We start from the raw sequence: 18,178 nt of genomic DNA, 5'->3' as shown, positions 1-18,178 counted from the left end.
ATAATTAGGATATGGAATTTGCACCAGGAACTCAGGGAAAACCATCACAGAACTTGGTTGATGACTTAGGACCAACCATTCCATCCAACCTATTTCCTAGAATTGTTATAAGAATAAAATTAGGGGAAATCCTGATATTTGCTGTCTTGAACTTGTGCTGAAAAACAACAACAACCAGGATTTCAATGCAGTAAATAAACACTGGAATATTTAATTGCTGCTCATTAATATTAGCATTGGTGTAAAACAGACATTTATAATCTGATTGTACAAGTATTCATCTTCATTATCACAACTTTATTTGATTGGTGATTAGAAAAATAAAAGTATTGGGCTGGAAAATCACATTAGTGACTTAGTCTTGGGCCATAAATAAATAAATTGCAGTACAAATATATACCACAATAGCTGCATGTAAAATTGTAGACTTTACATATCAGCCTGGACATCATATTCTAAAAACTATAATTCAGCCTGTGTATAATATTTATTCTTTTTATAGGAGATCTAATTCTTTAGTAATTTGTTGCATGCTTTAATATCTGCCAGACAAAATGTAGCTATATTATACCTGACTTACTGTTTTGAGAAAAGCAAGATAAAACTTATGTTTCAGCAAGGGAGAAATGAGACTGACAGCTATCTTGATAACATGAATGGTACAGGAAATCATGTTGGGTGACTTCTATTGAGTTTAATGGCCGGGATGAATTCTTTTGAAAAAGGAATTTGTGGTAATTTAAAACTAAGATCTCCTGTAGGTCTAGCTCTAACAGCCACTTTTAAGCAGGGCATATAAACATGGATAAAATACCTACTTGGTTTCCGTGTAGAACAGTGGTTCTCAATCTGTGGTCCACGGAGGGCTGTGATGTCATCACAGGGGTCCATGAAGAAAAAAACGTTATGATTTAAATATTGAGTTAAGTCTAGGTGGTCTATGGCCATGATCCATGGGCTCAAAAGGTATTTAAAGGGGGCATGTGGTGAGGGTTGAGAACCACTGATGTAGAGTATTCTTTCTTTCTTTCTTTGTTTCCTATAAGCCGCCCATCTCAGCAAATAACTCTGGGCAGCTCACAATTCAAATGCTTCTTGATAGGATGTTATGCTAATTCTGCTATTCAATGTCCAGTAATCTGTTTTAAAATTTGAAAGACTTGATTATATTCTAAGGACAACAGATACGCACTACATATTTCATTTCATTTGTGGATGTGCTCTTGAGAAGTTGTCAGGACAATACCAACCATTTAAAAAGATGTTTATTAACTAAAAATAAAGTTGAGAAAATCAAAGGAAGGGAAAAACTATGTTAAACAGAAAATGTTAAACAATAATAAGACATGGAATAGAACACAAAGATGAACATGAAGTTGAGTTTGTATCTGTATGAAGAAGTGATAACCCGTGATCATGCTATTCTCAAAAAAAGATGTTTTATTTGTATTATGGTTTTTTTTTGTGAAAACCCATATAAAATTTATATTAAAAAAAGATGTTTATATATAATAAAGTTATTATCATTATCCAATAGAAGAGAATATCCAATAGAAGAGAATAATGCTAAGGGTTTAATCGTGGAGTCCTTGGTGCTCTGTGAGTCTGGTTATCTGCTTACGGACGGTTTGTTACCCAAGCAAGAATTAACACCAGGCACCCAATCAAGCAGAAAACAATCTCTAATTAAGGAACTACCAAGGAGAAAACCACACCTCTGTCAACATTATCAGAGACAGTTACTACATTATTACTACATCATGTGTTCAATCTGTATATATAAAAGTTAAATACCACTCATGCATCATCACAAAATCTTCAGAACCATAAAGCCTGCAAACTTGAAACTTGGCACGTATGTTCCTCTTGACTTCTAGGTGCTCACTAAGAAAGGATTTTTCGAAATGAACATTAGTATTTCGTATATTATTATTAACATGCTTTGATGCTAATGAGTTCTATTCCCCCTCCCCACCTGAAAAGAAATCTGTTACAAATGCAAAATACAAGCAGAGGAGTTTCAGTTTCACAGCAGCAACCAGCAGAACAGTTGAGCTAAGCCACGCCTAGGTTCCTTGCTCACACAGCAAATACTCTTTCAGTTTCCAAACAGACCTCAACTCTCTCACACACTGATGCTAGCCATATATATATACACACACACACACACACATACACACACACATACATACATACATATATAAAACAGAAAAATTGCTGATTCTCCTTTAAGAGAGAAAAGGAGATTTTAAAAAAACCAATCAAATTAAAAAGAAAATAGCTGCACAGCCAGAAGAGACAAATGTCACATAAATCTTTCTTCTACAGTGTGAGATGACTCAAGAAGGTGACACACCGAAACTCTAGATCCAATATAAGCATAATAACCAAAAATGAAGGAAGCAGGATGTATATTTTTATCTAGCTAGTCGGAAGAATAGTATATGTTTTAATATGGTCAGAAATTTCAGAAGGTGCTGCTATATTTCATTCTTCCTCAAAAATAAACAGAACTTGGGCAGCACATTTTTCAAGCTGTCAGTTTCAGCTTCTGGTTCTCCATCTGTAGTTGCAATCTTAGAAACAAATATATTTCTGAAGGAATCTTTTAAACTTTCTACTATTAGCTACTTCCTTACATGCTCTTATTAGCACATTGTTGTATTGAAAATGGTTTTGGTCCTTTCTACAACAAAGAAAAACAGAAGAAAAATTATATGCAAGCAGGAATAACAGATAAAAGAATAACAATAGCAATAGCACTTAGACTTATATAAGACTTCACAGTGCTTTATAGCCCTCTCTAACCAGTTTAGAGAGCCAGCATATTGCCTAACAATCTGGGTCCTCATTTTACCGACTTCAGCACAGGATCAAACTGCTGGCAGTCAGCAGAGTTTGCCTGCTATACTTCATTCTAACCACTGAGCCACTATGGCTCTATTATAGACTAACTAAACAACAACAACAACAAAAAATACAGCTCCCAAATTATTCAGTACAGAATACAGGAAGGCTAATTCTACTAAACATGATTTGCTGATATACAAATAACTAAACACTTAGTATGTGGATGGCTGTAGAAGAACAAGGTAAGGTAATTTTTTTGAAGTAATACATGGTGAGTTCCAATAAACCCACATGCACACTTGAGAAAAAGAAATCTAACTTACAAGGGTGGATGAAAAATACCGCATTTAAATGTTATAATTGCTAATAATTGATTTATAACCATTTAATTAGCAGGTGATGACAGCAGGTGGACCAAGGTAGTCATAGAATGGATCCCATTTGATAAAAAGCATCCACAAAAGAGACCTAAACAAGATGGATCGACGACATCAGCAAGTATTGTGGACCCAATTGGCAAAACAAAGCTCAGGACCATATTGGTTGGAAACATGCAGAAGTGCACTTTATCCTGCACCGGATAGACAATGGCTAAAAATGATGATGATGATTTAGCAACCATTCAAAGTTACAACAAACAGCGCCAGGAACTTATGACTGGTGCTTGCATTTATGACTGTTGTAGACAATTACATGATCAAGATTGGTCTGTGACCATAATAAAAATTGATGTCAAAATTTAGGCATTTGGCAAGTAGAATGTATTTACCACAGTTGTGTCTTCCAGGATCACAGATTATGATTTGCATCCTTCCCTGACAAGGAAAGTCAATGGGGGAAACCAGATTTACTTTAACTATCACTTGATTCCCACCACTTGACTCAACTTCAGTAATGTCCTTAACAACCATGGCAGAAAAAGGTTGTAAAATTGGACACGACTCACTTAACAACCACTTGACTTTGTTAGCTTAGAAGCTAACTCAGTTCCAAGGCTACTCAATTCCAAGATGAAAAGCCTAAAGACACCGTCTCAAAGTGCATCTTTAATCATTCGTCAGTAAGAGAAGTGTTTCCAGTTAAAAAGCTGGTGTTTTGACAGATAACTGTCTGATCTAACCAAGGGAAAGTAAGTCAGAACTTATCATACAATCAGCAGGTATAACAATCTGAAATATCCAGTCATAACAGCCCTTCTCCTTTATTTTTACTTTTAATAGCTTTTTGGCTTATAAGATTATGTTTTCTTCTGCTTTAAAAGGAAGACAAATGTTTTTCATTTCAATAGGACCAATTCTGTACTTGCACAACACTATCTTTTCCTCTTCTTTATCTACTATTATCATGAAGCTCAAGACATTCCACACAATAACTCTGTATTAGTTCAGAAACAGGAATTTGAAAAATGATTTTTTTAAAAAAACATCTTTGTTCAATTATCCAAAAAATGAGACTGTAAAATAGCATGGGTTATTGTTCAAAAACTGCAGGAAGAATAAAAGGATTCAGTGTAGGCAGAAATAAAATAACAAAATATTACTCTCCTTTAAGTTGTTGATATTCTGTAATCCTCTATTGTGATTATTGGTTACAGAATTAACTATCACCTTTCAAATAAAAATATCTAGATCAGTATCAAAACTAGATTCTGTTCACTTCCCATAAGAATTCCATTTTGTTTTACCATATGAAGTTTATGAATGCTATCATTAAGGTACCTTTTTCAGTACACTCTAATTCAAACATGTCCACTTCTTTTCTTTTAATTTTCTATTAAGTGTTGCGTAGGGCAGAGGCTGCTAGGGAAAAGGCAACTGTCCTACCTCATATCAAAAAATATCCTGCTCTTGTTTCTAGCTTGGATTAGAAAACCTTCAAGATCCCAACTCTATTCTTTTATGTTCTGTGTTCCTTCCTTCCCTCTCTTTGCACTCAATCCCAAAACATTGCTATTTTATAGCAACCTATTTATTATGTTAAAATTTTGTCAGTCAAGAAAACAAATGGATGGATCATCAAACAAGTTGATGCTCAAATGATCAGGCTCAAATTATCCTACTTCAAATATATTTATGTGAAGATGCAGTTCCCTGAATAGGCTCTAATAATGGAAAGCTGGAAAGAAAAAAGAAAAGAAGATAACCAACAGCAAGGTGGATGGACAGTTATTGTGGTGATGAGTGCTCTATGGGGAGACTTGAAAGAAAAGGTTAGGGATAAAACATCATGGATAAAATCAGTCTATGTGGTTGCTAGGAGTCGAAACAACTTGATGGCACAAGTTTATAATTTATAAAACCCATTTATAATCCTTAAACATTATGTACTGCTCTATTTTAAAATACATTCAAAAAAGCTTTTAATATTAAAAATCAATGTATATAACCAAAAAGCAAAAAGAATAGCAAAAACATTATTAACATAGCAGACTTAGTATTCAAAGGATAAACAGCAGTAAAAAACAAAATTATCATTTCACAAAACAGTATATTCAGTGGAACCAAAAATATTTTAAATAGGGTTGAATTGATAACTTTAATTTTAGCCATCACATTTTAACAATTATTTTCTCGTTTTATTCCTTTTTTCAGTATCAAACCTGGAGAAGGTAAATTACTCTGCAATAGTGGCAAATATCTATAGCTCGGGTGTAGGGTCAAGGTTCATTTTCCGAGCTTGTTGGTTGGTTTCTGAACTTTTCATTACCAGGCTAGGTAACACCTTCAGTGGAGTTTAGAGGTGTCAGTGTTCTTCTTTTTATAAGGGCTTTAGGTGTAGATATGTCAAGTGAGGGTCTTCTGATGGGTCAGTCATCAGTGAGTGACACCACACTATAAAAAAGATGTTAAGACTCTAAAAAAAAGTACAGAGAAGAGCAACCAGGATGATTAGGGGACTGGAGATTAGGGGACTGAAACATATGAAGAACGGTTACAGGAATGAGCATGGTTAGTCTAGTGAAGAGAAGGACCAGGGGAGACATGATAGTAATGTTCCAATATTTGAGGGGCTGCCACAGAGAAGAAGGGGTCAAGCTATTTTTCTAAAGCAACTGTAGATCAGACAAGGAACAATGGATGGAAACTGAACAAGGAGAGATTTAACCTGGAAATAAAGAGAAACTTTCTGACAATGAGAACAATCAACCAATGGAACAGCTTGCCCTTGACAGTTGTGGAAGCTTCATCACTTGAGACTTTCAAGAAGAGATTGGACTGCCATTTGTCAGAAATGGTGTAGGGTCTCTGGCTTGAGTGGGGGGTTGGACTAGATGGCCTACAAGGTCTCTTATAACTGTGATTATCTGTTATCTGTGAGTCTTGTGATAAGGAGATTACATCAGGTCAGGGTCAAGAGAAATGAATATTTGTCCTAGTCAAAATTGCAGTCCGACCTTAAGCAAAAAAGAATGTCATTGCTAAATAACCATAAAAGTCCACTCCATTCTTCACTTGACAAATGTGATTTGCCATAAACATATACATACAATCAACTACCTTGCAGAGTTCATAGAAGCATGTTAATTACAGTAAAAACAAACACAGAAATCAGAATTAAGCTCCATATCTACAAACAATGAAGTACGCACCAAAGCAATGAAGTAGAGACATATATGATAACTGATCGCAATTTAGCTGGTAAGGGAGGACTGGAGATCCACTTTATATAAAAGCAAGAAAGAAATTATGTAACAGTCTTTAATAAAGAAGGTGTCAGTATAGATGGTGTGTTAATGAACAGAGAGCATGGTTGAGTAACCACAGTTATTATGCAGATTTTCCCTGTCTAACAAATTCCTTTTGACTGATTGCTCCTTGGGACTGTCTTGGTCATGGATACCTAAGCAAGAGTATAATAGATTTTGCCTCATTTTTACTGATATAAAAACAGAGCCCTATCCATGGTTCACTTTTGATTTAAGGTTAAAAAAAAAACGAGAGCATTGAACTTATGTGATCTTTGCAAAGAAATATTTACAAAATCTATGATATGATGTAATCATATTCAGCCACTTCTACAAACCATATTGACAAGCAATGATGAATCTTTTATGCTATTATGTTTCTCCTTTCTTACATAATAGACAATATTAAAACATTTATTTCTCCTTATAGAGATGGAATGATGATGATTGTGATTATCAACATTATGCGTTTCAACTTTATACTACAATGCTTATCTATTGAAATATAATGTAAGTTATAGTCTTTGACTTATGACTGCAATACGGGACCAAAATTTCTGTTTCTCAGCAAGGCAATTGTTAAGTAAGTTGTGTTGAGTAAGATTTTTTTTTGCCCCAGTTGTTAAGCATATCACTGCAGTTATTTATTATGTGAATCCAGTGTTTGATAAAAGAATCCAGCTTCTCTCATTGACTTTGCTTTTAGACGCTGGCTGGAAAGGGCACAAAGGCATATTACCCTAGGATACTGCAAACTTTGTAATCATGATGACTGGTTGTAACTTTTTAAAGTGCTATTGTAACTTTGAACAAATGGTTGTAATTTGAGGACTACTACAATGAAACCAAACCAAATTGTATATAAGGAGCTATGCATCCTTTGAAACTGATATGGAATATGTGCTTCAATCTCTGGGCACCCCTCTATGTGGTGAGTAACATTTTCAGAAACCCAGAAATTTTTTTCAGGTTTTTACAGAAATTTTAAAAAAGATGGGCTGCAGAAAGGTACTGGGCTCATTAGGGTGCATTTCTTCCTAATCTTTTTAAAGTGTGCAGACCATTAATACACAATACATTTTATAGATTAAAATATTCTATTTCTGTAGAATATAGAACTAAAAATAACTATTGCATATATTTTAATATTTATTGAAGTCTCGACATCCCCCCCCCCCCAAAAAAAATGGACAAGTTTTTTTCTGTGCCATAAAATTTTCCAGAAATTGTACTATTTATGCTTTGCTATATTAAAAAAAACAACAAGCAACAAGCAAGGATTGTACTTACCTCTTCCTAACCATGGAAAGATGGCAAAGTAAAAAATGATCAAAATGTTCATTTCTAATCATCAAACCATTGCAATTTATTTAGCTTTTATTCCTCAGTTTAATGATAATGATAATCAAAACTGAATGAAACATAGAAATAGTTTTTTTCTGTTGCTGAATTTAACTCATGGTTTACATTGCCTATGCAACAAAGACAAGTTCCTTGTGTGTCCAATCACACTTGGCCAATAAAGAATTCTATTCTATTCTATTCTATTCTATTCTATTCTATTCTATTCTATTCTATTCTATTCTAATGCAATGAATATACTGATAATTATGCTTCAGAGAAAAACATATTTGATATTGTTCAGGGGCTTGATAACTCATAGTTATTCAATGGAGATAATTTTCATATATGGTTTACAGTTTCCATACAGAATTATAGAAATTGAGCTTTTACTTGTAATACCAATGGAAATACTAATGGAAAATAATGTCTCCAGTGTTGTAAATTTCCAACAGATGGCTCTACTGACATGTTATTTTATGATGGGAATTAGTTGAGAGAAAAGAGTGTGTTGCTATTATTTGTGAAATGTAAGTCTCCAATGAATACTCATCTGTGCACTTTTAACAATGTGACAGAAGACAAAACATGGGCTCATCATTATAATCCAGAAACAGACTGTCAGTCTATGGAATATCATCATAAATTTCATTTGTGGGAGGATTTAAAAAAAAACTTTGGCTATAGCACAAAAACTCATGGAGATATGTTTTGAAGACTTCACCTTCAGCTCAGACTATTATGTTGCAACAGTCAAAACTGAAGCAATTATTAATTAATTGAATGATTGATCAGAAGGACAAGAAGGAAACTTCACTGTAATTTGGCAATAATAGTCCTCACACTTCACAAGCCACCCAGAAAGCAAATGCAAAATTTTCTGGAGTTGGGATTTGTGTGTGTGTGTGTGTGAGAGAGAGGGGGGGTTCTTTTCTACATTAAAATATTTAAAACAAAGCAATATATATTTCATTAGAATAAAATGGGCATTCTCATTTTCTGACTTATTTCAACCTATTCTTTGAAAAAATAGTTATTTCTTCTTCAAGGAAATTAATAATAGTATACCCAATAATCATTTTTCTTACAACTTACTGTTGCTTGGCACATAAATTCTTTTATATATAGATCATATTATAAACAATATGGTCAGTAAGTGGGCATAAAGTCCTTTTCAATTTAAATAATTAATCTTTAGCATTTCAAGAACATAGCACAGGCACCACTTCCATAGTGCTCTGTTTACAAAACTACAAAGTTTTTTTACTTAATAACACCTTTACTTCTTTTTTATTTAAATAAAAAGCATTTCACAGATTTGCCCACAATGGTAGATTATAAGACACTGGCAAATTTTATACTGATTTTCCTAATTTTCTTTCTTTCTATGAATCTTATAATATTATGAACAAATTTTTGTTGTTTGTGTCATGCATACTTTTCCTAAACAAGTATTTCCGAAACTCAAGTTCATTATATAAACCAGCCCCATAGACATTTTTGTAGTCATAGTCATCTGGCAGAAAAATAAAACCATGCACTGTAGCCAAAATAATTGATCATTCTTGTGCAGGCAACAAATACCACAGGACATCAGAGATGTGCTCATAAACAAGCAACCATAGCTGATTTTATTGCTAACCATATGACTCAGACATTCCCAAGAGGAGGTAAGGATGAGGAAGTACACAACATTCTATTCCTAATAATAGAGCAGTGTTGTGTCTTTCAATATCAATCACATTTTACCCAGGAAATCCTCTAGCTAAGTGCACAGTTCAGAGAACCCCCAAATCCTACTCCTGGCGGGCCCCACTCACCCCATACCGCCCCTCCCAGGAATCCCCATGTGGCCCATTTTGGATGCAGGTAAGTGCAGGGAGCATGCAGAGCCTCAGGGAAGGTGAAAAACGGGCCTCCTGGAAGTTCAGGAAGGCCAGAAATGGGTTTGTTTCTGGCTTCTAGAGAGCCTCCGGCAAGAAAGATCATAAAACTCACTTAACAAATGTCTCACTTAACAACTAAAAAATTCCATAAGTCAAGGGCTACTTGTATTGTTCCTAGTCCACAGACAAAAATCTTGCTAAAGTAAGGAAAATTATTTGGACCAGTGGCCCCCAACCTTTTTTGTGCCATGGCCCGGTACCGGCATCACAAAATGATCCATGGCCTGGTACCGGCATCAGCATGCATGACCAAGGCAAGGCGAGCCAAGCGACCAGCTAGCCAGCCGTCCCCCACTTCTCCCCGCCACCTTCAACTCCTCCTTTGTACCTTTTTTGTGCTTTTTTGTGCTTTCTTAATCTCCTCCGCCTTCGGGACGGCTCTTCGTTTGAAGCCGCCCCATCCTTGATGAAATTAAGGTGCGAGGATTCCAACAGCACCCAAATGCCATTTTCCAACCGGAAAAGCTCACCCGGAAGCACTTTCTCGTCGAAACAAGATGGCGGTGCCCAGCAAACCGGCGGCCTGGTAGAAAATGATCCACAGACTGGTACCGGTCCGGGGCCCGGTGATTGGGGACCACTGATTTGGGCCATTAAAAGTATGCCGTGAAGACTCCTAGGGAGGAGTTGTCATCGTCTCTCTCAAACTATCTAAACTTCACTGACTCTTGCTCCTCTGGAATGCACCCCCTTCCTCCTGGAAATACATTTCACCACATTTCTGGACTGCTAAATATTCTGAAAGGAAAATCTTTATCAGTGAAGAAATCTGCCTCCTTACGAGATCTGTTAGAAGGAAACAAACAACTATACAATCAAACAAAATTCTGCAATCATACTAAGAGTGCAGTTGGTGGGGTTTTTAAAACCTTCTTAGTAAATTCTTAGTAAAGAACTCTGTGAACATTTTCTTGTGGAAAGAATCCCTTTCAGTTTTTGGCAACTGACAAAAGGTTTGATGAGAACAGCTTAATATTTTTTACAGTTGTTCATTCACAAGCCTGCTTTTTGTTCTAGATATGCAGCTTTATGGATTCCGTTTCTCCTATCCCATACCTAAGAATTGCCTTTTTTTCTTATAGTGCTAATAAAGTCATTATTATCATAGAGGAGTACTTGTCAGTCTTTTTCAGAAATATTTCAAGCAGATGTTCTAATATTAAAGGAGTACTTGGACTAGATAGCTGATAAAGATACTTGAAGTTCTATGCTGGCATAATATATATAGAGAACTGTGTGAAGTTTCAAAGCTTCAAAGAGGTGGTTCAGTGAAGGATGAAGTTAATTCATCCTTGAGCTGAATTTATATCAGCTCCAAAAATCCTGCCCATCAGATCTTATATTCTGCCCTCCAGTTTGTCTCTCATTCTTTCGCTTGGATCCGTGGAAGTGAAAGGGGAACAGAAAGCTGACTCAGATCTATGAATCCGACTCAAGCTTAAAAAGTGATCTATATTATGCAGCTTGCTTATTTTATAAAATATTTCATAGAGCATGCAATACTTATAAAACATATTTCACAGATTTATTTATTTTTTTAAAGTGATGCATGGTTTTTAGAGCAATTATCATGCCAATGAGCAACACCAAAAGCTCATGTGTTGTTTTTTTAAACAGAATTTAACTTTTAATTTTATTATTAAGTTGCATTGTTTCAGTACTGCTACACCAGATGTTTTTTGCTTGAATATTTCGAGGCTATTGTTTCCTCATTTTTGCTACTTCTGGTTCAAATCCTTCAAACATTTTTTGGGACAAAGCTATCTGATTGAAACTGGACAGGATGAATATCGATAAAGGAGACTAAATTCCCTTTTATTTTTATCCTATGCTATGCCACAGAAGTTCTGAGAAAAACAAAATCCTTAACTTTGTTCTTTATAAAAATGACTAATTGACACAAACACACAAACTTTATTTCAATCATTGACTAATAAAATTTTATTAAATAAAACAAGCAACCAAAGTTAACTGCTAAATCAAAGACTGTTTTATTATATATCCTTTCCAAAACAGCTGAATGGAGAATATTAAATTGGGATAAAGATAAGGCTCTCCTGAATTTGAAGACTGGGGTAATTTGATTATTTACAATTATATTGTATGAAAAAGCAAATACTTTTGTTTGGACTATTACTGTACATGAAATCAACCAAGCTTATTACAGTCAAAGATTGAGACCAAAACAAATATTACTATATCTAAGCTGTTTTCTCTCATTATTGAACTAAAAGAGTTAAAATTAAGAATAATATTGCAGGGATTAAGTTTCCTCTATCTCATTATAGTTTCAGTCTATAAAATCAAGCATAAATTACGAATTATTGGTAATTTACAAGAGCTGGGATATCCTGTTGCAGCAAATTGATTGCTTTATGTTTTAAAGAATGTTAAGGATTTATTACTTGTCACTATTTGTATACCATCTAGTCAAAAAATGTAGGTGACATGATATGAAATCTAATAACCAACCCAAAACAATACAAAATGAAATACACTGTCATGAATTTGGATAAGGAAATTTCTTATGGTCTGAAGTTGAGATTAATTCACCAAAAGATACATTTAATGTAAATTAGACATCTCACTGGCTATTTAAGAAAGTTTGGATGTCAATCATTTTACATTAGTTATTCTTTATATTTAAAGGAATTTTGTCGTGTAAGTTTTGAGCTCCTATTCCATTAGGTTCATTCTGAGCTGATAGTCACTTTATATTAATATGGTTTGAAAAGAGAAATAAGGTTTAAAGATGTTCATGTAGTGTTGAAGTACATACTGAATGTTTACAGATAGTCCTCAACTTTTCAAAATGTAATATCAATTAGTGAATGAATCGGTCATTAAGCAAGGTGCACATATGACTGTTTTGCTCAACAACCATAATCCTGGAACTCTCAATTGTAGTTGTTAAGCAATCTCCCAGGTTGTTATGGGACAGGTGAGTTCAGCTCTCAAATAGTTGAGGTGATTGCCCGGTGTTTGGCAATGGTGCTATGTGTTACACAATTCCAATAAACAACAATAAGCCTGAACTCTTGCCTTTAGGAAAATGATTAAGACCTGGTTTTTCAGGGGTTAGGTATCTGTTCAAGATTTTCTTGGTTGCCATTTTAGTGTCTGTATTTATATACTACCTCCTTATTGTTATATAACAGGGGTGTCAAACTCGTGACCCGTGGGCTAGATGTCATATGCTGGCCCCACCCCCACCCGGTTTAGCGAACAGGAAAAAAGGCCCGATATGTCATGTGATGCCACCATGACAACACAAGTTTGACACCTGTTATATAGTTTACTTTGTTTTTTTTCTTCTTTTTGATTGTGTGTTTATGCTGCATGCTGCCCAGACTCATAATTTCAAGTTATAAATCTTAAAAATAAATAAATATTTTCTTTATTGGTCCTAAATTACATTGTACCTTAGTACTTCAGGGAATATTGTAATATGTGAGCGAAAGAGAAATCCATATTTTCCTCAAGATGCATGATTTTATACAGTATTGTATAACACAATACTGTGTTATACATTATTTACCAGTCTTTATTTTCAGTATAAAACATCCCTAATGCTGTGGTCCCCAAATTTATTTATTTATTTATAAAATGTATTTGATGCCCATCTTATATCCAATAACTTCAAATGCTGTCATTGTAATGTTTATTTAATTATTATAATCAATAGAATAATTAAATTTCCAATAAACACACACTCAAAATAAGTTTTTTTTTAAAAAAGGGAATATGAACCTATACACACACTCATTCATTAAATTTTTTTTAAAGGGAAGATAAAAATGAATACAAATATAAAATGAGAAAAAAAAGAAAAAAAGAAAGAAACCAACAGAAATCTAAAAATTCAAGAATGGCAGAAATAGAAAATATAAAAGAAAGAAAAAAGGTCAAAGAGGTAGCTTCCAATCTTCTTTACAGCAGTTGCAGGTATCTCTTATTCCATGATTACAACGTAAGTCTCTTCTTTTTTAACTATCTAATTGTATAATCATAAAACTATAAATCATGTTCATTTTCCCCCTGATTTATGCAAAAAGTCCATAAGAGGTTTCCAATCAGTAATAAATGTAGATATTGACTTTTCTCTGATCAAGGAAGTCAACTTAGCCATTTCAGCAAGTTCCATCATCTTCACCAACCATTCCTCCTTTTAGGTGAATTTTTCCATCTTTGTACTCTCATTGCAATGACCATGTACAAAAACGAAGTTCCCTGACTTTATTCCAATTGTTTTCCATTAATTCACACAAAGAAATTCCCTCGTCTCAATGACATATTAATCTTTAAAATCCTCTGAATCAGTGCATTTATTTGAATCCAGAATTTTATAGCGTTTTTTTCCATGTCCACCAAACATTGTAAAATATTACTTCCCTTTTCCAGGATAAATTTGAAGTGCCTTTTTGTACAGTCTACACAATTTGTCTGATGACACATACCCATGGTATATCATTGTATAAGCATTCTCTTTAACATTATAGCATAGTTTACATTTCAATCTTTTCAACCACACTTTTCCCATTATTCCATCTGTACGTTATAACAAAAAAAAATAGCCCACTTTAGTATACTTTTTTTCCACTTTTTTTTCTAATATTCTAGTATCTCGTGTGTTTGACTTTTATTTCTGTTCTAAAAATGCTTCTTGTGTTGAGAATCATACAGTCAATTGTGGGCTTAATCTGGCTTTGCATCTATCCCATATTCTATCTTGCATCATTATTTTTAAAATCCACATTAACCTTGACGTTTTTGCACCATGAGTATCTATGCTACCCAAGGCATGTCCTTTTAACTCCAGAAGCCTTCTTATTCTCAGCAGCATCCACTCTTTCAGCAAAACCAAACAGTAGACTGCAAAACATAATTTCAAATAAGGTAAATCCAACCCTCCTCTTTGCAACTTGCAACACTTCCTATTGTGGCTCTTTCCTTTCCCATATAAACATAGACATATTCTTTTGCCATTTTTAAATGATATCAGTTCTCAAAAGAGGTATTGTCTGAAACAAAGACATCCTTCTAGGCAAAACATTCATTTTTATCACAGAAATTCTCTCCAGCAGTGACAGTTGTAGTTTCTCATCTTAACACGTCTTTTTTAGCTTCATTCCATGTCTTAACTTAGTTATTCTGAAGGATCATACAATTTATATCTGTCAGAACAATACCCAGATATTTTACCTTCTTAATTTAAAAAAAAAAAAATTCATTCATTCTGTTTGATCTTCCATTTTCATATTTTTGTTAACATTTTGATCTTCTGTTTATTAATCTTGTAACCTACTAATGCACCAAATTCTTTAAATTTGCCCATTAAAAGGATCTTCCAAAACCAACGCCTGTCATTTGCAAAATAATTAAACCTACATCAAACAGCATATAAAGTAGCTTTCAATATAGTTATGTCTAACTTCCGTTGTTCTAAAAATAAAATCACATGATAAGGCATTGATCTATATTGCTCATGATTTAGCTGTATAATCTAAATTATTAAACTATAGGACAGTATGTTATGGAGTGAAGAACTAGAATATAACATATTGAACATGAGTATACAGAATTTACACTGTCTACAAGAGTCATTTTTTATATAAATTTTTATTGTTTTTTAAGACATAGACAGACAAAACATAAAAACATCAAGCCATCATATATATATATCATATCATATATATATATATATATATATATATATATACACATACACACACACACACACACACACACACACATACATACATACAGTGTGTCGGTTGGTTTAGAAATTGTTTTGTGCTTCCATTTCGTAGTCTTCAGTTACAATTACATTGTATATATTCTCATATTTTCAATCAAATATTAAATACATTAATATCATTGTTAATCAATCATTTGACTACACTTGTATTCATTCATGTTTTACGAAATAATCCATATTTTACTTGTTTTATGACAGTTCATATTATCATCTCAAATCTATCCTACAATCATTTTGTAGATATAATAAGAAAAGGATACATCTTTATATATTTATTATTTTCTAAGAATCTACATATTTCATTACCATGTTTTATTGTCTAACCATTGATAGAATAGATCCTAAATTTTATAAGATTGTTTATTATCTTGTTCTCTGATTTCAAATGTCAACCTACTCATTTCAGCACATTCTAATATTTTCTTAATGATTTCCTCCTGTAATGGTATTTTCTCATTTTTATAGTTTTTGGCAAATACAATCCTAGCCTCTGTTAATACATTTACAATCAGGTATTTCAGTTCTTTACTATATATTTCAGGCAAAACTCCCAATAAAAATATCTCTGGTTTCAAATCTATATGCTTTTTTGTCATTTTTTCCAACCACGTGTGGATTTTAGTCCAATATTTTTTGGCATCCACACAAGTCCACCACATATGGTAATATGAGCCTGATATCTGATGACATTTCCAACATTTTTCGGATTTGTTCTTGAACATTCTTGCTATTCTTGTCGGGGGGAAATGCCACCTGTAAAACATCTTATACAAATTTTCTTTATATGCTGTTGACATTGTCATCTTACAATTTTGAGACCACAACTTTTGCCATTTCTCTAGATCAATCCCACATCCAAAATTCTTCCCCCAAGCAATCATAGTTTCTTTAACTTGTTCTTCTTCTAGTTTAATTTCTAATAAATATCCATATATTTTTTTTATTACCTTTTCATCAGTACCTGTCAAAATCTTATCTAAATCAGTCAGGTTATCATAGAAACCTTCTGTTTTAGAATCTTCGTCATACCTTGAATGTATTTGTGCATATGAAAACCAATTCATCTTTATACCCTATTCCTCTAATTTTTGCATAGATTTAAGTTCACCCTTTTCATTCAATATTTCACCATATCTTTTTTTCCCCTCATTATTGAAGTAACATCCTTAGCTTTACTTTGAAAGAGTCTGCAGACCATAATTTTTGGAAAGTTAGTATGATAGCTGTTATGATATGTACAGAATAACCCTTGAGTAACAAGGATATACACATGAAAACATTTATGAGAATAGTTATGAATAATTATCCAGCCAGACACAGATATACTAAATTGAGTTAAAGTTTACTTTAAGAAATAGCACAGTCCAATAAATGGCCCAGGTCATATACGTTTAACAGTCCAAATAATATCCAATTACAAAGTCTTCTTACCGGTTGCCTTTGTCATTTACAGTAAACAAAGATATCAAAGTATAAGCACAGCATAAACAGAATGTCAGAGAAACAGAATGTCAGAGAGAGCAAACCATGATCTCTAGCTCCCTCTTATGGCAATTCACAATACAATCAACCAATCGGAAAATAGTACAAATCAATACAGTAACTTTGTCTTAAAGTTACAAACATTCATTATTGGTTTATATATTGCTAACCCAACGAATAGGTGGACAGATTCCTAACAATAGCCATAACAGAAACAATTCAAGAAATAATTTTTTTGGATATTTTTCTCAGAATTAAAAAAATTAACACTCCTTCTATTACAGTCCTTTCTTCAGATCTCCACATGAAAGTATTATTTTTTCATTATATATATTTTTGAAAACAAAATCTTATCTGAAATGTTAACATATTTATATGTGTATATTTTATGTGAACGAAATACCTGCACGAAAAATAGATGAATGCAGTGATTCTGGCTTAATTTTAAAAATTCTGCCTGTACTTATTGTTTCAAATTATATAATATCTTTTGTGAGATAGGAGGGTTTTGACATGTTAAAATCTTGTCAAATTAACAATTTTAAATTTATATTTCCTTTTGAACTGCTTTTCTGAAAACAGAAGTTTTCATCGCTTATAGGGGAAAGGGACTAAAAATGGTGATTCAAACTACCATTTAAAAATGAATCATAAAATGATTTTCTACACATGGCATTCCTCTTTATCCCATTTAGCACTAACACAATGAACGATCAAATGTATTTTCTTCCATTATAAATATGCTATTAAATTTAATAATCCTTCTGAATTAAAGTCAGATGGAGAAAGGAACCCCATCAGAGTCTTTTCTGTTATACAATGCTCAATCTCTTGAACTCTGATTCCAGGCAGGGATCTATTAGTAACAGAAAATGTGCAATAGTCAGTGTATTATTCCAATCAGGGCTGGGTAACCTAACCCCTATTTGTTTTAGGAGTTTCATGGTAATCTAAGTTAGAGGTATTACAGATAGCTACATGATGTGCTATGCTTTCTGGGTATAATTACATTATACAAAACAAATTCTACATGTGTACCCATTCAGTATTGTAATGAGATAGAAGTGGATTAAACTAAATGGAGAAGACAGTTGCAAAAACCATGGAGCGCTCAAC

This window comes from Pseudonaja textilis, chromosome 4 (assembly GCF_049901715.1).
Source record: "Pseudonaja textilis isolate UNSWEBS1 chromosome 4, rPseTex1.2, whole genome shotgun sequence".
NCBI classification, from domain to species: domain Eukaryota; kingdom Metazoa; phylum Chordata; class Lepidosauria; order Squamata; family Elapidae; genus Pseudonaja; species Pseudonaja textilis.
Note: the sequence above shows the minus strand (reverse complement) of the source record.